The sequence below is a fragment of the Gymnogyps californianus genome, chromosome 1 (assembly GCF_018139145.2).
Source record: "Gymnogyps californianus isolate 813 chromosome 1, ASM1813914v2, whole genome shotgun sequence".
NCBI classification, from domain to species: domain Eukaryota; kingdom Metazoa; phylum Chordata; class Aves; order Accipitriformes; family Cathartidae; genus Gymnogyps; species Gymnogyps californianus.
The window spans coordinates 194,117,291-194,142,289 of NC_059471.1; positions in this window are offsets into that span (position 1 = coordinate 194,117,291).

Consider the following 24,999-nt stretch of genomic DNA (forward strand, 5'->3'; position numbering starts at 1 on the left):
ACCTTATCCCAGCTGAAACCAGGACAATGAGAGATCCAGTTATGGGGAATAAAATGGCAAGATGGGCATCGTCACATCCCAATAGATATGATCAATAAGATAACAGTCATGTCCCCACTGGTTAGCAAAGAAGAAACCCAAAGTTTCCTAGGCATTATGGGATTCTGAAGAATGCATATTCCAGGTTACAGTCAGCTTGTGAGTCCTCTCTATTGAGTGACCCAAAAGACTTTTTTGACTAAGGCCCTGAGCAACAACAAGCTGTTGAACAGATCAAACATCAGATACTTCACGCAGTAGCCCATGGGCCAGTCCAGACAGGACCAGATGTGAGAAATGTTCCCTATGCTGTTGCCAGGGAGCATGACCTCAACTGGAGCCTCTGGCAGAAAGTACCTGGAAAGATCCAAGGTCGGCCTCTAGGGTTTTGGATCTAGAGGTATAGGGCATTTCGCTCAAAGACCTGGGTACAGTTGGTGGGTAATGCGGAAGAATGGGGAAATCTAGTGTGTACCCCAAGGAGATTAAACCTTGGGGGAATATAACATGTGATGTGAGTTGCATATAATAGGAAGTACTACATTAAGAATCACCTGAATCAACGGAGAACGAGCCTCGCAATAAGCCAAGCAAGTACAGCAGTGACCCAACCTGAGCCAATAATTTAACACAGTATGCCATCTCTCCTGTCCTGAGCAACCACCATAACACGTGAAGCCCAAGTCATGGATTAAAGGAACTCAATGGACATTTTATGAACATTTTACAGGGGTGGCCCATAGACTAAGAGAATGATATCTGTATATAGGTATATCACATGACAGGAAGGAGGGCGGTGCTTAATGGGGATATATTGGATAGTGTAAGACCTGAGCATCACATAAATGATATGGAATAAGGGGTGGAGATTGTACTGGGTCTGGCTGGGATGGATGGATTTTGTTCATAGCAGCCTGTATGGTGCTGGTTTGCATCTTGTGATTTTTTGGATTGTGACTAAAAGTGTAGATAACACACCAGCATTTTGGTTATTGCTGAGCAGTCCTTCCACAGCATCAAGACATTCCCACTCTGCCCTCCCAGTGAGTAGGTTGGGGGTACGCAAGAACTTGGGAGGGGACACAACAAAGGCAGCTGACCCTAACTGACCAAAGGGATATTTCATGCCATACAAAATCATGCTCAGCAATAAAAACTGAGGGGGAGAGGTGTTTTGGGAAGGGAGGCATTGCTCGGAGGCTGGCTGGGCATCAGTCTACTTGTGGGACATGGTCAGTGATTGCCTTTGTGTCAATTGTTTTATTTTGTTTTTTATTTCCGCCTTCCTTCGCTTATTAAACTATCTTGACCCAGAGGTTTTCTCACTTTTGCTCATCTCTCTATTCTCTCCCCTGTCCCACTGGGGACGAGCAGGTGAGTAGCTGGGTGGTGCTTAGCTGCTGAACTGGGTCAACCCACCACACTTTGTCAATGGCCTTGTAAGATACATTACCACTCTCTGCCTTACCATGCATTTATCTTTTGACCATGACAGATACAGTGGTAATATTACTGTACAAAACTAAGAGGAACACTTCAGTTAAGCACTACTTCCTGAGAATTTCAAAAGCATGCAAAATTTTAGTACACTGTTCAGCAGGGCAGGATCCTTGGAAATGTGGAGGAAAAAATAAATAAACCAGTATTTCCTTGTCAAAGGTTGATCATATGGCATTAGCAGGATACCTTTATAGAATGAGATAAGAAACATTTTAGAGCAGCACATCTAATCTAGCAGCAAAGTATTTGTTATACCAATATATGACTAATTACTGTAACAGAAAGGCTATATATCACTACAAGAGCTGTAAGATGGGTAAGGTACTGCCTAAAGGGAAGACATCAGTGGAAAAACAATCAGGGCAAAGGAACGCTATAAAAGCAGCTTCTCAAAGATACTTGAGGGATTTATACTTTTACAACATTTTATTAATGATTCTCAAGATGATACTTATTGATAACAAAATTAAGAGGCTTTATCAACAAAATTAATTTTTTTATATAAGAAGAACTTGAGAGCCTAAATTCTGAAGTTACCATGTTCTACAACATGTAGTGGGCAGAGACAAAAGCTCCAGAAATGGCCTGAGTAAGCACCGTGGTGGGATTCACTTCTAATTTTACACATCCGCACCTAAACTGGTCACCATAACCTTTTTTCACAATCTACAGAGAGATGTAAGTACTTCCACCCTGCTTAACTGATGTGCTTATACCAGGCTGAGCTGAATTACACGCTAAAGATGAGTGTTTCTCTTCACTGACTACAAAAAGCCCTAGGCAAATGGGTTGGAGCAAGGTGTCTAACTTTTAGATGTCTGTGCTAGGACAGATGTGTTCTACCCTCTGCCTGTTTGGGAAAAAATCTTAAGCTATCTGAAGTCAAGAATGGCTGCAAGAGACCTGGAGCACTGAGCAAATAAACAACTCTCTTTTCCTTGGGTCTTAGAGTTTAAGCAAACAGGATATAGCATGTATCCATCAATGAACAATTCATTATTATTGTTATTGAATAATTAGCTTTCACTTCCTCCTCATCATTGCAAAGAGTGGAAAACATGTCTAATTTTATTTGTGTATTAATTTAGCAGTGGCTGGGATCAGGGTGTTTTTTACTACCAGAGAAAAATTAAATATCTTTAGTATGAACCCAACATAGATTGCCACCCTTTGAAAGATGCCATTGAGAATAAAAGTTTACTAAACAGAAAGCATGGAAATTAAATCACAAGCGCTAATTCCCCAAGATCTTGCATATTCTGCAAGTCTTTTAACCAGCTCAGGAAATTTTGCCTGGCTGCTTCCCATTGTTACCGCTCATTATTTTTCCTCAAAAATGTAACAGCTTTTGGGACTGAAAATTCTATTTATATCCCCAGAAAACACATTTGGAGAGCATGAAACTCTCCTTCTCCCTCCCTTTCTCCTTGTTACAGATATGAAAGCAGGGAAGTGAAAGCAGTCAGAATTACACTGAGGATCAGTGGCAGAATTGGGTGTGTAGCCACAGGTGTCTCCCACCAGAGACACAGTGTCTCCCATCAAATCAGTGGTGAAGAGGAACGATGATAGGAAAGTGCTGGGCCTTGATCAAGATTTACTTCTCTAAAACCCACAAGGGAACCAAAGCAACAGATGTTGGGAAAATGTAATAGCACATCTAAGATTTAGCACTTAGGGGTGTCAAATGAAATCCCACCCTGAAGTGCTCCCATTTCTAAGTACATATCCAACATGATGACAGACAACTACTTCAACAACTCCAAATGCTCTAAAAACTCTCTAAGTTAGTAAATCTTTATGGAAATGCAATTTGATGCATTTTAAACTGTGTTTTTTCATTTTTCCATTGGTCTTCTTTTTTTAAACTGTCTCCTAAGGAACAATCTCTTCTAAGCTTAGCAGAATGCTATCAGGGACAATGCAATTTGTATGGAAAAGGAGGTAAACTGACATGCAGAGCAATCAGAAAAAAAGTACCTTTCTGGAATTTTAATAGCATGAGATTCAAGACTCTGAACAATAGGTGAGCTTTATCTCCAGACGGAGGATGGAAGTTCTGAAATAATTTGGATGTTATATTCTTATGATCTTGGCCTGATTTGCTAAAGAGTAGTAGTTAAAAAACCCCTACAAACCACTTTTTCTTTCCAATTTTCCTTGCATTTCTGTTTCTAAACTACAGAACTGCTGGGAAAGTGCTGTTTGGAAGAGATTATTGACTACTTTTGGAGAAGGAGTTCACAGAAACCAGATGAAATCTATTTTCAGCATGTGATGAGAGAAGAAGAAACAAATTTCATACCTACATTCAGGCTGTATTTCTGAATGGACAGAACCTGACATGTTGAATACATTTCCAGACTCCTTACTGCATAAAGGCAAACAAACTGAAAAGAAACAAACTCCAATGACTTGACTTCGAAAATTTTAAAGACTGAAAAGTTCACTATTCATTGTAAGCACATATATCATTCCTTTTAGTTTTGAACAGAAACCCACTGTGCCTGAAGGACATTAGTACCATGATTTTTCAAGATGACCTGTACTTACAGCCTTTTTCTTTGAATCAGTTCAAGTGCTTCAGCAATTACTGTATCATCTTCCATCTTTCTGAAGCAGAATCCTCTCTTCTAATGACACTAGATAGCACAGAGCTCCTCCAATATACTCATTATTCATCTCAGGTACACTGTTCATGTGAGTCTTCCCACTGGAATCACTGGCCAGTGTCACAAAGTAGTATTTCCAAGATGTAAACTACATATAAACTTCCTGTAGAAATGTAAAATACAAATGAATAATGGGAATTTAAAATAAAGAGCCCAGATACAGGTCTCTTATACCTGAAGCACGCCCTGAAAGCTTAAAAAGGCCCAGTTACTTGAGACACATTATACTAAGTCCGTCTCTACATCAATCTTCTTCCAAACAACTCCTTGATAATGCTTCTCTTCAACTCTGAACTTGCTTCATCATTGCAATATTGTGCCGACAGTAAATAAGTTCTGCTGAGAGTGTTACCTGGATGGAGCATGACATTAACCAGGTGAGTCCAATTCCACGTACTGGAACCCACCTTGGAAACCTGCCTGGGAAACCTGCCACTCAGCTTCCACAGCATAAGTTATTTACTTGGCCATGTGGCAGGTACACCCGCCCTGATTGAGAGCAAAACTACTTGGCCAGTGAAAGGAGAAAAAAACCCAGAAGCCGCGGTTTGGGGGTCAAGCTGCCCCACCCACGTGGTGGAGTCGGGTTATGACCACCAGGTACACACTTTGGTCAAGGAATAAGGAAGTATTTGCCCTTGGCCAGTGAGGACTGACATGACCTAATTTAACCACAGATCAGAGTCAACTAGGGTATAAGCAGAGCCCCGCTGGGGGGCCAATTGAGTCAATCCTCCTTCGACCTGCTGGTCTGCAGTCGGGGACTCTCCCCTTGGGTTGGGATGCTGCCCAAGGTAACTCCTGCAGGTTAGGAGCCCTCATCTTTTAGATGAGTGATATGTGCATTTCGGCTTATTATTTCTAAAGCTTAAGAATTCTTAAGTTGGTTGTGTAGTATTAATTTCCCCTTACATCATTGAACCTGTGGTTTACTAACGTTGTTGGAGTTCTGAACAATTTTGATATTGAAGAATAATTGTTTTTTAGTTTAACACCTGTTTAATTGGATTGTGTGAGCCTCTGTGACAGGCCAGGACCTCTCTGTTGAGCTCACTACGGTCCTCTTAATGACTTCGCTGAATGCCTCAGCCTCCTGTACATGGTTGTCCAATGTGCTCCTTTTAAGGACAACAGTCATTCTGCCTTTGTGCAACTGATACCTGTGCTTCTAAATTCTGGCAAACTTCCCTTGCCAATTATCAGTATGTGATGAAAGAAACCCAAGCCTTCAAAAACTTTCCATTTTCCCGCATATCCTGCTTACTGACTGAACAGGTAATAATATCGTTCTTTAAAAGACACATCCTCTGGGCTGCTGTCACGTGACTCTGGCACAAAACCAGAACACCAACCTTGAATCATTTATAGGCCTAATTCACTGTTTAACAACTTTTTGCCTCCCTAAAATATGGCATCCATGTTTATTGTTGTTGAATGATGGCTGTGTAGTTGGTGCTGTGTGAATCCAAGACTGCTGTGTGCACCAAACCCTTTAACCTGCAGTGGATCTGCATGGACAAGTCTTCTTACCAGAAGAGACACTCCCAAAGCCTGGGCGAGTCTGTGTGCACACCAGAGTGGCTATACAGGCAGATCCGTTTGCCACGCACCATGGCCTAATGCTCTCCTGGAGTTTTTAGCACAGACTTTTCAGACTTCTTCCCACTGGAATGTGCACATTCCTCATTAACAAGGTGATAGAGACTGTGCTAGAGTAAACATAGATTTGTAAGCCTCTTCATTTCATGAAGTGCTAATAATATTCCTCAAACTTACAAAACACAAGCTTGGCAGTGAATTTCAAAATATATTTCTGAAAATAGTGCACAATTTTCAGCAAACAATCTGAGCTACAAAAAAGCAGATGCCACCTGATTAAACACCATGTTATGCTTTTGATTTTTATCATTTTGGAGGAGGACGTTTGCTTTAAAATTAATTGTACAATATGACTCCCAGATCAGGGTTTTCATTTTTGGAAGACTACATATTCAAGGTCAGGCTGGACGGGGTTTTGAGCAACCTGATCTAGTGAAAGATGTCCCTGCCCACAGCAGGGGGTTGGACTAGGTGATCTTTAAAGGTCCCTTCCAACCCAAACCATTCTATGTTTAGTCTCACACAGAATGCAAAAGCAGCAGGAAAAAAAGTCTGCCTAGGATGGCACTGCAAAATGTGGCTTTGTTTGCAGGGGCTTTCCTTCATGACAGCAAAATCTATTTTACATGGTCTTCTATCAACAAAAATTTGAGTCAATAATACCGTAATGATGTCTGAGAAGCAACATGAAAAGGGAAAATATTTAAATCATTTAATCAATTCTTTGCTAGCTTAAGAGCTTTTTGTTGTTTAATTATTTCAGGTGATGACAGCTAATTGGAAGTGGTATAATTGTACTTTTTGCAATTGATGTTGTCTGTGTGTTGGTGACACGTTAATGTCATCAACCATGCTGGCTTTTGTCTAAGATGTTTGATCAGTTGTGTTATTGTTGAGGGAAGGTGTTAATCAGCCAAAACCATTAACTATTATCTTTGATTTATACTCAGAACAAAGTTCAACTTCCTCTTCCTTGGAAGCCACAGAGGATAAATCATTGCAAAGAAGAGTACTAAATTTTTTCTGGTGAAACACAAAATTGAATAAAGACAGTTTGTCAAAAATATGTGGGAAGTTTTAACTGATCAGTGTCACTACGTGAAATTTCTCAGTGGCATAATTATTCTAAACTGATCATTCCTAGACTTACTCTTATTTTTTTCATTTCATAGTTACTAGTAACTTTAACAGTTTACTTCCTTTCAGTAAAAGACATTTTTTTTTCCATTGTATTAATACACTTTAAAAGCCCTTACATTTATTTAATATTCCTCCATCATGTTTAACTTTGTGGGAAAAGAAATGCTTTTTTTTTCCCCCCCAGGTGGCATTTTATTTATCAAGTTTCTGTTATATTAACTATATGCTCTCCACATTCAAGCCATAGGAGTATACTCCCATTTTCTCTTTTTGGTACAGATTTTTGGAATTCTTTATTAGATCTTCTCCTGCCTCAGCCCAAACCTTCACATTAATACTTTATTCTCCAAAATGGCATCTGTTTTTCACAAATGTCCGCATCTAAAAACACATGAAAAAATACATCTTAGAATGGTTAGTTATATGTAAAGGTTGGACTTCATGATACTTTTGAGTTTGGAGGTATATCTTCCCTGTCAATATTCTTACGTGCTTTTTGTGTTTATAAAGTCTACCAAACTGCTAGATGAGCTTATCCAGAGTCTTCTCATTGGCAGACATATATTTTAGCTAATCTTAAGTCCCATTTTCCTTGTTCCTTCCTTCAATTTTCACTCATCCTTTGTCTCTCTCTCTGTGACCAGGTTATCATCAACAATAAAATTGTGGCAGTCATTTATGTTTATAAGGTCCTGAGAATATTTCACAGCCAGATCAAAGCCAGGTTTATCTTAATCAAGACTTTACTTCCTAATCTTTCACTAATTTTGGACAATAAACACACAGATATATTTACTCAGGAATTCTTTGTGATCTAGACTCTCTCAGACAAAACTTCTACGACATCTACTAGCAAAACAAACCACACAAGTACTCCCGTCTCCCCACGCTGCAGAAAACAAACTCATCTTGTAATAAAACTGGCTTGTGAAGTCTTGGAGCTAGCTGAACATATTACTCTTTTTACTTGTTCAGTGGGAACTCTGTCAACACCTAGTAAACGCTGTACAAGCTTGGCTTGGCAGAGTGTCTCCTGTGCTGCCAGGAGGCTGACTGCCTTGCTGGTAGTAAATGTGGGCCCGTAGCATATCCCAAGTCAAGCAGTCCCAGTGAAATGGGCCAGGCTCATGGAGCAAGCCACTGCTTGAGCAAGAGAGTAAGGTACTAGCACACATGTCATATCACCAGCCCCATTCAGCATGGTGGAGGAATTTTCCTGTTAACGAAGTTTAAATTTCAGGCTGAAACTGCAGCTATGAGAGACGGCTGCAGCCACACAACTTCCACTGGGGTGGAGTAGAAGTGGGTGGAGACAGTCTCTGCTTCCATCTTCATGCCCATGTCCATGTGTACTTATTTTACTACATCTTCTATGAAAATAATCATAGGAAATTAAGGTAGCTATGTCATTAATAACATCTTAAGAATAGTGCAAAATGCAGATGCAGTGCTGGGATGTCTGCATCTACATCTGCATTGTCCCAGCATTTACACTGTCCATGTCAAGAGAGCTCTCTGGCTTGCAGCCACAGCAAGACCTGCTGCTGTCACGTTAAAGAAAGGCAGCTCAACCTTGAAGAGTAAATTCTGCTTGATGAGAATATATTTTCATAGATTATTTTTTCAGTGTTATCACAGGGAGTCTCTGAAGGAGTAATGGAGTGGCAGGAAAAAATCACCTGGGAAGTTATTTTTGAAAAGGTTAATGCTTCTGAGATGAAAACTGACCAAATGTAAATTCTCTTATACCCACAGAATTAATCTGCACGAAATAGCAAGTGTCTACCTTAACTTAGATAAACAAAGTGTTTGCAACTTATTATCTTACAGGAAGTTTCACTGAGTTTGGGAGCATTCCCCTTAATGTGTCATGAGACAGGTAACGTGAGACTTCATGTGCCATGCTGCAAAGGTTTTTGCTTTCAAGAAAACTGTTTCTTGTGGGATACAAGTGCAGTCTCATGACAAGAGAGCATATTTGTATCAATGTTATTTAATCAACAGTGAAGGAAAACATATTTCAATGAAAACATATATTTCAAGGAAAACATATTTCAATGATCAAAGACTAAAATTCAAATGCGAAATCACACTATAAATTTCCTTTTGAATCCTGTAATGTGTTTATTAAAGCAATACAGAAAAAATACAGAAGAGAAAAATATTAATCAGTAATTGCTTAACCATTAATATTTTCCTTTAAAATAGACGAAGTTCAGAGATCAGGTCCAGAGTTGCACTGAACCAGATTTTAAGGCTGCAGTTTCCAATTTGCCTCATTTGAATTTCAATCAGTATTGAACTCTAACAGCCTGAAAGATCAGGGAGCACTAATCGTGAGGTTTGGCTAGCACCCATCCCCTTCTCCCTTATTCTGAAATAATTACTTATTTCAGGTTCAAAGCAAGCTGTAAATTAATATTGTAGGGCCATGCCATTTTTGTGGAAAGATTCAGAATTCTTCTTAATTGTACCTAAGAGGTTATATAAAAACTGCAGAAAGATGCTATTACTTTGTTATTAGAAGTAATTTTGAGCCTGTACTTAGGATCTTAAGATATTTTAAGAGGATTTTTTTTCCCTGTGTGTGCATTCCAGGTCTTCAGCAATTGTTCATTTAAAGCCTATATCTGTGTCATCCTTTGAAGCCAACAGGAGTTCTCAGTACACAGTGGGCACCTAATAAATAACAAATCTGTTCAGTTATACTGCAGTCTGGGGGAATATTCACATTCCCTCAGGAGCTGACCATGATGGAAGAAAGAATAGAAGCCATGGTGATTCCCCACAGAAATGGCTAAGTGTAAGAAAAGGAGCAGGGCTAGAACTTCTGAAACGTGTTGTTTTATTGGACACCCCCCATCCGACACCTGGAAACGTTCTGCAGAAGCCTCCCAGTCCTGATGATGAATTTTCGTTGAGCTTCCAGCAGAATTATGCAGAAACTGGTCCCCCAACAGAGCCCTGGACCTCTCCGGCTCCTTGCCAGCTCAGTCACGCGAGGCTGAGCCTCCAGCCTCCGGGGTCAATGGGTGCACACAAGTTTACATCAGTGGTGGGCAAGGCTTCTCCAAAAAGTGATTTCACCAAAATTTAGCAGGTGGATTTACAGCATGTCAGCTATTACCTTTGTGCAGCAGATACGAAGCAGAAATGAATGACTGTATGCTCTAGATCTTGGCGTATAGGTAACAGTGATCTATAGAAACTCGTTCAGGTAGCCAGGCTACATTTCCAGCAGCAGCTGCCAATGCCAGCTGGACAACTTAATTTCGGAAACACCTCATGCCTCAGAAAGATGTCTTCCCCCTCTCTTAAATTTCTAACACGTAAGATTTTTTTGCTTTTAATCTAGTTTCAAACTGATTCAAAACAAAGGTAAGTTTTTATATTAACAGCTCCTGTGAACTGGAAACACCCTGACTTCACCAGCTCTACTGACCCACTCCAACAAGCTGCTTGCCTGAAGGATCTGCTTATGTCAGGGAAGTCAAATCATCAGATCCAGTGGGTGTAAATCAGGATGAAAGTGACACAAAACACACTTTACAGGTCAGAAAACAGAAATGTCTTTTATGTCTTACAAATCAACAGTATTTCTTTACATTTATATGAAAGGCTTCATTAGCTGTATATTTCCAATTCCCAAGAAAATATGAAGGAGAAGAACTTTACAACTCCAAAAATATGTAAAGTATGGCAGTCTGGAATTCCTTGCTGAAATTAGTTATGGAGAGACGTTAATCACTGTACCCTCTAACTCGGCTTTAGGTCACTACCTTTACTCTTAATCTTTGCAAAGATTAACAATCAGCCAACTTACATATATAGGTCTGTAAAAGATTTACAGATTCAGATTGTAGGAATGAGGTCCAGATATCTCTGCAAGCTTCCTGTCTTTCTGGTTCTTCCAAATTAAATCCTGGATTATGTTTTCTTCCCACCCTCCCCCCTCAAAAAAAAAAATCAGCCATAGTGGAATAATAATACAAAAAAATACAAAAATTTTGTATTTTGTCCTGACTTTTTCAAAACAGGGTCATTTTTTTCTAAAATATATCCTGAGTGATTATAACTTTACTCATGAAGAAGGCAGAAGTAAATAGTTCAGGGAAGAAGACTATTTTCGTGTGCTGCTGGGTAGCAAGACACAGCAGCTCTGGAGTCTCAAGGGCTGGATTCTTATAAAGCAAACTGAACAGCAGTAGCTTAAGTGAACTTCTTGGCCAACTGTTGGATACACTTTAAACAAATTGTCAGCATTTCAGCGAAATTAACCTTTTCTTTCCTTTCCTGTTGTGTGACACAGTACCTTTCATGGTAAAAAACACCCATACAATCCCCGGTCAACTTCCCTTATGTTACAAAAGATGTTGTTTCCTAACTGACTCAACAGTTTAAAATCTCACTATAACACACTTACTTGTTCAATACAAAGAAATTACTTCTTGAAAACAAGAATTACATTCCCAGCTCTGGTACTCAAGGCCAGACTGACACTGTACCGACTATTCAGGCTCTCTGTGTTTAACCCCTGATGGGAACAATACATCTCCCTTTTTTTTGTCTCCCGGTTTGAGATTGGCACAGCTCAACACTGGCTCATCCCACACCTCAGCTTTTCCTACGGGACACCTCCACTGGGCTTGCTGCATTTCCCTGAGAAGGGGCAACTGCTGGTTAACAGCAATCATTGCCCAAACACCCAAATTCCTCCTGCCTGTGCACAGCTGCCAGCGGAGAGCAGAGGCCAACTCTGCAGCCTCGGTCCAGAGGAGGGATGGCAGCCTGCCCTATGGTTTCCAAAACCAGGTCTGTCTCTTCTGACTACTGAGGCCAAGACAGTTTGCAATAGAGTTTTCTGCTGTGTGTGTTAACAGCATCCACCAAATGGGCTCCTATTTCATTTAGGCTCCTTGTGCTCTATGTACATACAGTCAATAAGCACCGCTAACCCACTATAGCCAAGTATGCTAAGAGTGGTCATGACAGCTCTCCCTTACAGGATATATATGTTGTGTGTTTATGCAGACACACGGCCCTTTCCCCAGGTATTCTGAAAAATGATAATGGGGGGCTAATGAGAGTTTCTGTCAGATTCTGGAAACTCTCTCCTGGCTAATCAAGCAGCCTGCAAATTCCTCTGTCACAAGGTTCAATGCCTCCACATTCCTTTGCAGAGTGTCAGGGTGATCTAACAAGAGGAAGCCTACTGCTGCTGGTTGCAGAGCAACCAAGGAGAGAAATTCTCTATATTATAACAATTTGGTCTTCAGCCAGGCTCAAGTTTGTGTTGCTGGGGCTGGGAATATCTGCCCACAGCCAGGTGATGAGACTGAAAGCTGTCCACAGCTTTGAAGTTTCCTCCCTAGGCCACTTCCTTATAGGGCTCCTCAAAGGCAACTAAGTGGCTTGAAAGCTTAAAAAAAAAAAAAACCCAAAACCCAAACCAAATAGGCTTTACTATAATATAAAGTGAGTCAGCTAACATTTTAAATAGGAAAAAAATCAGCTAGTTAAGATGCTAATAAAATTAAATATATAAATAATAATTTTTTATACATAACTCTTCCTCTCCAACCTAGTCCTTTATTCAGGGCTTGGTTTAGCTGGTTTTGTGGCTTCCTGACCACAGCAAATTCTGCACAGCCTCCCCTGATCTGGAGAGTCTTCCCTCCGGCCCTGCCAGGGGCTGGCTGGCTGCTCCCTGCTCCTCGCAGCGGTTCCCATCTCCGAGCTGCAGGTTCCCAGCTCCGTGCCCTGCTACCTCTCCCTGACGGCTCTTGAACCTGCCCCGTCCCTCAGCACGCTCGCTCGCTCGGGAGCAATTTCCCACATCTTGCCTTCTTTCCTGTTGGCTGCAGCCAAATAGTTTCTATTTACACGATCAGCATGAAAACATCCGTACCAACAAACCAAATGTAAATCTGCCTGGCTCAAGACTTCTCAACTGTGTGGACCAAATGACTTTTTGGTGGCCAGCACTCAGGATAAGATTAGTTAGACCCTGCTGCTCAGCCTTGGAGGCAAAGGGAACTGTGCCGTCAACAGCCCCGTTAAAAGCCATTAACTCTGTTAATATCTTCCTCACCTGTCTTCTCTCTTGACAGGCCACATATAGCAAACTCAGCTCTGGAAGATGCTCGCACACAGAGAGCAGGCAGCATCACCAGGGCTGTGCCGTCACTGCCACATTTCGGTCACCTCAGCAGTCTGCTTTGCGCCCTGGCTGCCTTCTCCAGGGCTGAAGTCCTGCTCCGGCTCCCCAGAGCCTGAAGCACACAGCTGCCTGCAGCCAGGACAGGCAGCATGAGCCTGGGACGTGGGACTCTGCGGGGCCATGTGGGGCCATGCGGAGCCCGATGGCGCAGGCAGAAAGCACAGGACCCCCTGTGCCTATGCATCTCCTTGCACACAAGGGTGACAAACGTCAGCCCTGTTCCCTGCGAACAAACTGCAAAAGGGCTGATATTTTATCCTGAATTTGAACTGTGTCACCAAACTTTGAGAAAGGCAGCTGCAGACCTGCAGAGGAGGTCAGCGGTATTGTGCAATTAAGGTCCATCCCTTAATAAAAAAAAAAAAAATTAAAAATCACCATCAGAATAGGCTAAGCTGCAAAACAACATTCTTCTTAAGTCCATGCCCTCGGTTATGGATACTGCAAGCAATGTAACTATAAATATAATAATTAGGAATTAACCTCCTTGCCTAAAGCAAATTAACATTGACTAATCTCTATAGCTGAACGTATTTGGTTTACAGCTAGTAATCAATGTGTCGCAAACAGTGGCTATGTCAAATTCAGGCAGTGTGGTGAGTTATAGCTGAGTATAATTGAATTCACACACTGTTCTTCTCAGCTGAGTTTCAAAAATCTGTACACAGGATTCCCTAATTGCCTACTAATTCACTTTATTTTAACTAATTTTGCATTTACATTATTTTTTGCCAAGGTTGCTCTTTGCAGTCGTTCTCCATTGTTTGCTGTAGCACGATTTGACAAACGTTTCTTACAGAAAACAGCAGATCAACAGGCTGTCAATACATTGCAGTAAAACCACATTTTATAGAAAGCACATGCTGTATTTGTAACATAAGCATGTATAAAGTTCTAAGTTACAACACAGCAACATGAACAACTACTTTTACTACTCAAACTTTCTCATAAGCTCTGCTATTGTAAAGGTCAGTAGAGTTTGAACGGTAGTAAACTTTCAAATCTTTATAAGTATAAAACATTTACCACTTAAGGTAGGGTTTGGTAAGATTATTTATGGGCTACACAGTGCACCATTAGTACATAACAGGGAAGATTTCTTTGTTAAAACTTTTCAGTAATCTTCACTAATATCTATTTCTGTCTGTCTTATCACACCCTAAAGGAAAGAAAGAAGACATTTTTAGGGGGAGGAAAAGTACCTTATGTTTGTTTATATCTCCTTTGCTAAAGATTCTGAATTATTAGTACTTTATTATTAAAGCTCATACATATATCCAAGGAGTTTACATTAATCAACTGGTAGTCACTGTTTACAACAAGCTCACTAGAATATCCACCAAAACCAAAAAAGATGGCATAAATACAATCAAAGCAAATCCATTTAGAAGGTTGTCCTGGTTTCGGCTGGGACAGAGCTAATTTTCTTCTCAGTAGCTGGTACAGTGCTGTGTTTTGGATTTAGTGTGAGAATAATGTTGATAACACTCTGATGTTTAGTTGTTGTTAAGTAGCGCTTATCCTAAGTTAAGGATTTTTCAGTTTCCCATGCTCTGCCAGCAAGCAGGTGTACAAGAAGCTGGGAGGGAGCAGAGCCGGGGCAGCTGACCCGGACTAGCCAAAGGGATATTCCATGCCATAGAACGTCATGCCCAGTATATACACTGGGGGGGAGTTGGCCATGGGGGGGTGGATCGCTGCTCGGGCGTCAGTCAGCGGGTGGTGAGCAATTGCATTGTGCATCACTGTTTTTTTTCCCTTGAGTTTTATTTCTTTTTTTTCTTTTTTTTTCTTTTTTTTCTTTTTTATTTCCTTTTTGTTGTTATATTCCTTTTCATTACTATTATTATATTTAATTATTATTATTGTTAGTATTATATTTTACTTTAGTTATTAAACCATTCTTATCTCAACCCACGAGTTTTACCTTTTTTCTGGTCCTCCTCCCCATCCCACTGGGAGAGGGGAGGAATGAGGGAGCGGCTGCATGGTGCTTAGCTGCTGGCTGGGGTTAAACCACAACAAAGGTGAATGACTATGCATGGTATTCATTCAGCTCTAGTTGTCACACATATTCAACTTTCCTTCCTCTGGCCAGTGGAGCTGAGCCTTTTCTATCAACAGTGCCTTGTTCACAGTATCTGAAGCAGCATTTTCGGAGGAAGACTGAGATTTTCCAGTGTTTCCTTTGATTGCCCCTCCTTTATTCATCTCACTTTTGGTACATCCTATCGTTTCTGTCTCTCTGCTCTGTCTTTCCTTTCTATCTGCTCCTCAGTGGACTCGCTGACAGGCTGACCTGCAGAAAAATCGTAATTAAAAATGGTTCCTTTCTCTGCTTAACAGGACGCAGTCCTCCCAGCTCAACTTATTGCACCACAGTGAGATTTGTGTCACAGTCAGGCAAACGGTACTACTTCAGGAGGAACGGAGAAGTTTTCAAAACTGGCTTTTCAAAGCACTCTGGTTCACTGACTTATTGAAAATCTCCAGGCTTCACACGAAATCGAACCCTCTGGGTCATTTGTCTCTAACCCAGGTATAAAAACATCCAAATAATTTTCATTCATTCCTCAGATACTGAAATATAAAAATTACTATCATGCTCCTGAGGTTCTAATGTTTACCAGGCTTGAAGGATTACTTGCTCAAAGGGTGGTTGAAGGAGATGGACAGACTTCTGCAGGAAGAGTAAGGGATTAAATGTGTCTCACTTCTTCCACTTGGAACTTTTAAAAATCTTTTGAATAAGGACTGTTTACAGAGCTTCTCCACATTTTTTTCAGTTCATACACAATTAAGAAGTCAGACTGTTTCTCTCCTCTCAGCAAATTGTAAGGAACCAATGTGCGTTAGATGCCTGAGGATCTGATTCTGTTACCGGTATTTGCTGAATGTAGGGATTAAACTGGCAAGGAAAACCACAGTGAGAGAACTGAAGAAATTAAAGTGTTCTGAACATTTGACATTATGAAAATTGTTCCTAACACCAAGACCAATTAGATAGTAGTGCAGATATTCAGGGAATTTCATGGGAGTGCTAGGTGAAACCAGTAAAAACAATTATGCAAGGTCTGAGGACAGACTTAATGATGATGAGATTCCTTGTAAGTGATGGCGACACAGCAAGCTTTTGCTGTGGCTTATTATGTGGCTGGGTGCAGCAATGGCAAAGCAGAGGTGCTGTCTCTAATTCCCTCTAAGTGACAGCAAGGTGCATGGCTTTGCTGAGCCATTGGCTTCTATAGCAGCATCTGGGTTCCCAAAATTTCTGTCAAGTAGCCTATATATTTAACCAAATAAATACTAATTGAGGGTCTAGTTTTCAACAACACTTTGTTTTAAGTCCAAACTCCATGATTTTATGCAGTTAGCTTATGGCTAAAAAGAGCCAGGCTCCTTAAAAGGTCTACAACAGTATTGTGGGTTTTCTACTCTAAAATTGCATTCCTTTTTTAGTTCTCAAAATTAACTGTGTTAAGAAAACTGCCGCATGAACTGAAACCACGGACAACAGGAAAATATGAATTTGGTACTTTATTTTAGGTTCGTATCATCTTGATACAATCATTAGGCAAAATATAATGAAATGATAAAATAAGAGGATAAAATGTCAGTATTTGCCAATGATTTGAATGTCAGGGCACTTGTCCTTCCCAGATGCTTTCTAGGAGCAGCTAGATGCAAACACCCACAAGCAAAAGCAGAGAGAATTATAATTTTGTGAAGAACCAGCAAGGCTTGCTCTGCTTCTCAAGAGCAGGTTAAAAAAGCTGGGGGAGAGGACAACAAAAAAAACCCCAACAAGCAGGATTCACCACTTCCAAGTACTTTCATATTGCTTCATATTGAAACACAAACAAGGATGCAACTTGCTACAGAATCTTTTGAATTCTAGGAATCCTTTTTTTCTAGCTACTTAATTTTCACCAGCAAAACACGCTGGAAAACGTCTTCCCTCCAGAGAAATGTTCAACTTAGATACCACTACAGAACAGGATATAAGTTATTAAATCCATCAAAGTAACTTAGCTAAATAAATTATGATCAAGGTTTATGTTCTTTTGGGGCTTTTTTTTTTTTTTTAATCAGCCTCATCTGTGTGCTAAATTATTTATATTACAGTCTGGCCTACAAGACTCAAACTGAAACTGTGGACACATTGCACTGAGGGTTTAATGTCTAGTTTCCTTCTAACTTGAAAACTTGTCTTTATCTTGAAAAGAAAGAAAAAAAATCAAAACCTGCAGTAAAACAACCAAAATAACATTAGAAGTTTCATTTCGTTTACTTAGGTGAAACAAATCTTGTTTTACCACTACAGTAAGTGAGGGGAAAATTAGGACAGCTGTCAAGAGTCTAAGTACCATTTAATCTAAAATAAAAACTTCTCCTTTTCCAGTTTATTTCAAACTAATGCTGTTTCACTGGCACAAAAGAAATAATGGTTTAGATCCTCTACCTGAAAAAGTGGATGTTCAGCTATCAAAAGAAGCATAAAACACTTTGCAGTTGCACAGCATCATTTACCTGAGCATCTCATGGCACATCTCAGTGATTCACCATTTTACTGAAGCAGAAATTGAGGCACATGGAGAGGAAGGTCTGAATTTTTGAAAGCAGCCTGTAATTGGGAGTGCTTCCATGTTAGGGGGGTTAGCTTTCCACAAAGTTAATTTCCAGTCTCTGAAAGTTTAGGTTAAACTGGCATAACGTTTGCTGCATTGGACAACATCTGCTTTTATTAACCAGCCTGGTGTTTGAGGGCCTTTACCTCAGCTCTTTGTCTAAATTCCAACTGCAAGTATCATAAAATTGTGTCCAAAATTTGAGACTGATGATTTACCACTAAATGACATATTGTAGATTGTCAGTAGACTAAATGACAGTCAGAAAAAATGGATTTCCCCAGTTCTGACCTCTAGGTAATTTTGCCTCCCCACTCCAAGTCTTCCTGATGCAGTCGCAAACCTCCTCTTTGAAGAATTATATTTAGGGGGTTAATATTTTAAGACCTAAAGAAAACTAAGGATGAAGCATTTTATCTCAAGTGTCTGCTTCATACAGAGTAAATTAGAAAAGCAATATGAAATAGTAATGCAAAGGGATGAACATCAAACCGCACTGACATGTGAACATCTGTCAGTGACACCTACCTCCATGCTGGACCAAACATTACATATTGCAGTACAGATCTGCAACAGAAATGAGATTGCAGCTCCTTATCATGTGTCTCCTACTGTATAAACTGAGGCTGTTCAAGGCAGAGTATAAAATTACATACTTATACAGAGAGCTTTTGAGAAGCAGCAAGTTCTTTTATTTACTCCTAAAGCTGCCTTATAAAAGGGTTGTGGCAGGCTGGTGGGGCAAATACCAGGCTATGTAAGGGCTGGGTAGGAGGAAGTGCAGAAGGCTAAGTCATAGAGCTGAAATGTCTGACTCTCAACCTTCTCAATTGGTTTGCAGTCATGGAATGAGAGAAAAACTGAAAAATTATTTGGCTAACGTGGCTGACAAGCACTTCACTCATTTCAGAAATCAAAAGTCACACTGCAATCTGATAGTCCCTACTTTGCTAAAAAATGACCAAATCTCACTGACTGCTTTTTGTTCTGCTCAGGGTGAAGGCTATGCTGTCAGAGATATGACAGAAATACTCTTCAAGAATAATTGTTTCATCTAAGTGGTACTCTTCTAGCAATAAACTTAATAAAGTTAAAGTTTTAAAAGTTCAAGCTTCACCTATGGAGCTACTTAATCAGTTACTTGCATCATAATTGACTCATCTGCTGCCATTTGCATGAAGTTAAAAACAAACCCTGTCACCTTTGGTGCCCTTTTTTTTTTTTGCACATCATATTGCAACAGCAATTTCTGATTTGTTTACTAGAGAGATATGAGAGAAGATTTTGTTAATGAAACAGCATGCATTTGTTTCTATATCAGCACTTCATTTAATAACCCTCCCTTTTCCTGCAGTACGTGTAAGCCTAAGAATAAACCCTTTGACACACGGGCACTGTAGCCCTCTCTGGCGCTACCTGCGTGAGCCAGCCAAAGGAAAGGGAGCAAGTGATGCCCAGAAGACAAGGACCTGAGGGGTAAAGTAGTCTCTCCCTCTCCCTGCCTGCGGTGAGGGGATTAAAATCCCAGTGACCAGATCTAGTTCAGACTGGGAACATAAGGGGTTTGCCTATAAACACGGGAGGTTCACAATCCCGTCACTCAGCCACGTGCTTTGCGACCTCTTACTCAGCAGACCGTGCAATGGGCCAGGCCACATTTCTAAGATCAGGCCAAGTCTGAAGCCCGCAGAAGAAGGTGGAAAAATTCCAATGCCTTTGAACCAGGCCATGGTTTCTAACTGATGCTGCCCCTTAAGTACAATTATCATCGCAGGGCATCTGCCGGATAGTGTGTATTATCCTTGGGCAGAGGGGGAGAGGGGCACCACACTGTGCTGGCACATCCCCTGTCATTACAGAAACAAGGGATGCCTGACAACTGAAAGAAATCAATGCCAATTTGCTCATAACTGCTTGGCAGAACAGCAATTACTTCACTGATTAAATCATAGTTAACTAATAGAGGTAGAATTCAAAAGTTAAAGGAAACTTCACAGTGTTGCTATGTAAAATTTTCTCTATTCCGTTTTCAAGCTGTTATATGATCTGGTGAAGTCCTGCTTTGTTCTCTCAGAGCCTGTTGCCATGGAAGTGACTGTTAAGCACTTAATCACAAATTAAGCACTATAGCCTCTGTTTCCTAAACAAATAAGCAGCTTTTCCCCTCTGCAGAGGACCACAAATGGTACCTGTGCTGCTCTCAGACATGCATTGCATTTGCCAAATGCTTTTAAGCACTGAGCTCAGCTCTAAGCAACTGGGTCACCTAACAGGAAGGAGGAGCTCAAAGGTGCTGCCTTGTGTGGGGGCAGACGGGGGATGTTCTGGAGTCTCGAACTTCACAGAATTTCCAAATCAGATCAGGTCACCCCTCACTTCTGATGTTTACTAGCAAACAGACCCATTGCAAACATGAAGAAAAGGGGAAACGAGGTGCGCTTCAACTCAGGCAAAGCTTAAAGTCAGACGTCCAGGTGGACAACATAGCCCCATGAACAAAAAGGAGGAAACAATAGAAGGCTCAATATTCAGCTGCCAGACTGCGTCTGCCTGTTAGGGAGCAGAATGATACCTTGTTTTTCTGGAGAAGAGGGCTAACATCGCTTGATGTGTTTTTCAGAAACACTCTTTGCGTTCAGGAGAGCATAGATACTGCTGCTGTGCCTGCTGCTTGCAAGGACAGAGAGGGAGAGAGAAGGACACCTTGCTTCCCCGCTCCCTAAAGCGCAAGACGAGATGAGGCAAGCCAGCCCACAGTCTGCAAGTGGGTGGACCTGAACGGCCCAGCGCAGGGTTTGTTTTCCCTGCCTGACTCGTTCAGAGCAAGTGAACAGGAGAACTGGGAGCAGTCGGACACTGCAGAGTCTCCCTCGGAGTCTGTTTTCAAAGAACAAATATAGTGGTGCTCACTTTTTCTGTAGAGCCAGATCCTTTCTCAGAATAAAAGCTTAACTCGGAGAAAAATCTGTTTGCATGTTGTTTTTCGCAACTTATGCATTCCTACTGAATAAAGTTTATGGTGACAGAAACATTCCTGACATTTTAAAGCAGCTGCTGTGTTTTACCATTTATTTAATTATATATTATGCCCCACAGGAAGGAAACTGGGAAGAAGAGAGGAATTTAATCTTCTTCTTTACAGGTTTCTTATTAAAACTTTTGCAGTATTTCATAGGTTCATACAGAAGTCCTGTATCCTATGCAGGTCTTCCAATCTCATTCTAGAGCTGCTGCATATAAGAAGGAATTTTTTTTTTCCATTCCTCCATTTTCTGATTTCTAATTTGTATTTATCTAGATGTGAGCAAGTACAGCTGTTTTCATCAGAAGGAGACTTAAGGTTTGAACTTTGACTGTTGATCCTTCCAGCTTTTTGGCTAAAATGTTTTTGAACAGATGTAATTTCTGGGTTGCTTGTGCTTTTGGTGAGCTTACAAAAATTGAACTTTAGAAAAATTAGGCAATGAATCATGACCTCCAGTCCTAACCACCTTGGCTAGGACTGAACAAGCTAAGCAAGGTCAGGCGCCGTCAGTGAGATCAGCAGACCGGCTGGCTGTTGCTGGGAGCTACACTGGTGAGTGACACTGCAGCAGCGGTGTTTCTGAAAGGTGGTGGGAGCACCACAGCAGAGGAGGGAGACATAAATCTGTATAATCTTCGCATTGACCCTTCAGTTTTTTGGGGAAAACTGCGAATTTTAGTGTCTTGGCCAAACCATATGGCCTGTACAACCAGCGTCATCTCAGATATAAGCTGTGTTCTTCACTTAATAGACAATTTCACACCATGCTGTAGCACACCAGCAAATACAGGCTATGTTCTGTCAAAAAGCTGCGGTCTTTCCATACACATGAAGCAATTTCCATCAATACATTTTGCTTTGGAGACAGTTTCTGTATTAGTATCTGCGATGAAATGACTACCACCACAGCACTACCAGTAGAGCAAGGTTACTAAATTCCTTATCAGAAGTATCTAATAGGTAATTTTTTAACACTGGACTTAGTGTTTAAAGGGAAAAGATCATCCTCCTTCCAAATACACTAAAACAATAATACGTAATGACAATAACGAAATTATTTCACTTAGAACACTAATAACAGACATCACCTCCTCTGTTGCAAGTGCCCTTTAGCCTTCCTTTCCTACAAAGCGTGCAAAGGGCTGGAGCACAGATTATATTGCAGTTGAAGCTCTGTGCTAACACTTTGAGACAGGAGGCCCAATATAGTGCAATATCAGAGAAACTCATAAGCTATAATTTTAATCACTATGTAATTTCCAGATACAACAACAGCCTCACCATAAACAGCTTTCAGAACGAGAGTCCCATTACACAGCAACTGAATCCAGCCCTGGATTTGCAGCAGACGCATACACTGCTGATTAGACAAGGTGCAGATTTTACTTAATGAGTAACATGCAATCTTACCGAATCTTTCAAGTGAAACCTTTGGCTATTCCAGATGAAAACAATGACCCTACTGAAGGAGTCCTTCACCTTTCTGATAAGGTAAGGTGGTAAAAGTAACTAGCTCACATGTTAACCAAGAGTTTCATAACAAACAGAAGATAGTCATTCATTAGGCAAAAACCTATGTCTTTCTTAATTCTTAGACACCAATTTTACCCAGGGAAGAGTTTCAGATATTACAATTAAGAAAACTGACCGTTAATCTTTAGCTCATTTATCTGTTGCCAGAAGTGTGCTCAGCCCAACAATCTATGACCACTACATCCTTTCTGCCCCCTTGAACTTCAAAGTGCTATAAAAGCAATTATAGCTGAAATGGGTTCAAATTATGTCAGAACATGAGCAAACTTTACATTCCCTGATATATCCAATAAAGAATTTTTTGTGCTCTTTAAGGTAAACAAAAAAAAAACCAAACCAAAAAACCCCACACTAATTTCTTTCCAATTGGGTATCTATTAATCATTATTAGGCCACACAAATTGGTAGCAGTAAGCCATTAAGGTCTAAATTCTGGCCTCAAAACTGACCAGTACACCCACAAAAGCTTCTGTGAAAATCTAAATCAATGAAAACTATTGCAACCGCTCCACTCTTGCTGTATAATTACACATCCATGAAAGATCTACAAGCAAAAGCAGACCATCTATTTTGTAATTGTAATACTAGTCAGTTACAGAAAGATAGGTGAAACCTCAGATTTTTCCATTCAGAATTCAACTGCCTGTTTCAAACACTCTGGGGTCCAGTTCTGTCGCTTCGTGCACATGGTAAGATAAATGTGGTGTAGCTGCAGGGTTCCCTCCTCCCACTCCCTTTCAGCTACCTCAGAGTTTCTGGAGGGCAGCCAAAGCGGCGGCTCCTGCCTTAGTTTCCAGACAGCCCCAAAGAATGGTTCTGGGAGAGAAAGCTGAAGACTTGGGCGACCTTCCAAGACAGCCCAGCATCACAGAGGTGTGCACACCCTCACTGGCAGTGGCAGGGCCCTTTGTTGCCACCCTTGCTTTTCCAGGGAAGGACTCTGGCGACCACTCAGAAGTGCAAGGACTCACTGTCTATTGAGGAAAAGAGGATGATCCATATTGCCCCTCCTCTGCCATGTTTGTTTTTCCTCTTTTTCACTAAAGAGAAGGGTTTGAGACCGTTGAGGGCCTGGGACGTCCTTGTTCAATTGCAGTCTGAAGATACAGAGTTAGAGAAGGCAGCCAGAGCTGGATCTTGGCGCTCTCTGCATATCTTCTGCCATGGACAGCCTTTAGGGTCTTTGTAGCAGGACATGAAACAGAGCACTCCTGAGCTTGCCCTAACATAGGTTACTAGCTGAACTGTGTTCAGACATGCAGAGACAGAAAACACACTGCCTAAAGTGGAGCTGGTCCTGCCTCCCAGGCTATCTGCAATGTGGTCTTTCACCCTGACAAGGCACATGGCTGCTTGCATGTTTTGGTTTCCCCTTTTGACAGCTATAATAAAAAGTCTTCCCCAATATCACTATAATATGATAAGACATCAGTGTTTGCAACTATCTATCTGCTTTGTCCTCTGCCAGGATTTTATTACTCAGCAGCAGGAATGACAGACCCAGACAAGCACCTGCATCTCAGCTACTCTAGTGCAAAATCTGATATATTACATCCTTGGTGGAAAAAGAGAGCCCAGCAGTGTGAACTTAATGAACAGCTAAGGCACAGGTATACGTGAATGAAAGGTAGGGTAGATAGGGACAGTAATATCTCAAATCATGCCAGTATGCTTCAGTGAAAGATACCTGTTATACAGCTAAATTGATCACTCTGCTAACCATATGTATCCACATTTTTCCAGAATAAATAGGATACACAAAATTATAATTCAAATATTACATCAGAAAGTCCTTAACTTATCCACCTTCCAAAAGTACTTTTATGAAAGCATTTGTTGGGTTTTTTTACGTTGCAAACATTATTTTTGCACAGTTTTCATTAACTAAAGAAAGTTGTATATGATGTCATGGTGACTGTACATCATTCATTTCGTTACTTCTACACAACTAGTTAAAGGAGTATTAAGACAGACTCAGAATGGGTTTCCCAGTCTTCCACTGGACACCCACATTACCATTTGCAAAACAGAAAGTATATGAACATTCAGTAATCTTCTGTTATGGCAATAATGAATGATACATAAACCAGCCTAAAACTAAGTTCAACTGTAATAATTCAAGAACATACCAGGTCCAGGGGTTATACAGAAATCCAGCCACTCTGGAGCAGGGAGCCTGTGTTCAAACAGGAGGCATACAAAAAGTTGTGGTGAAGGTAAGGAAGTCACTTCATTTGTGGGATATCAATAGCAGATGATTTGCTCTTGGGCTCAGTCACTGTCGTAAGTCTCCTTTCCACCCACACAGGTAGGAAGACTAAGAAAGACACCGTCCCACATTATGGAAGCGAGAGACTACTTACTTAGGGAACCACCCCTTGGCAAGATCTCATTTCTTTCTTTCTTTTTTTTTTTTCCTCCTTTTTTCCTCCCCTGCACTTCAATAATTTTTAAGCCTCTAGAAATCTGAGTTCTGAAGAAAGAGCCCTTTTCTCCTTGATTTTGCATTAAGTTTTGATAGGGAACAGACTAATCTGAGAGCAGAACCTTTATTAGCAAACTGAAGATCAGGTTCCTTTACTGGAAGATACTAGACACCACAGGATTTTTTTGCATTTGAGCAGACTGAAGGCATTGTTTTAA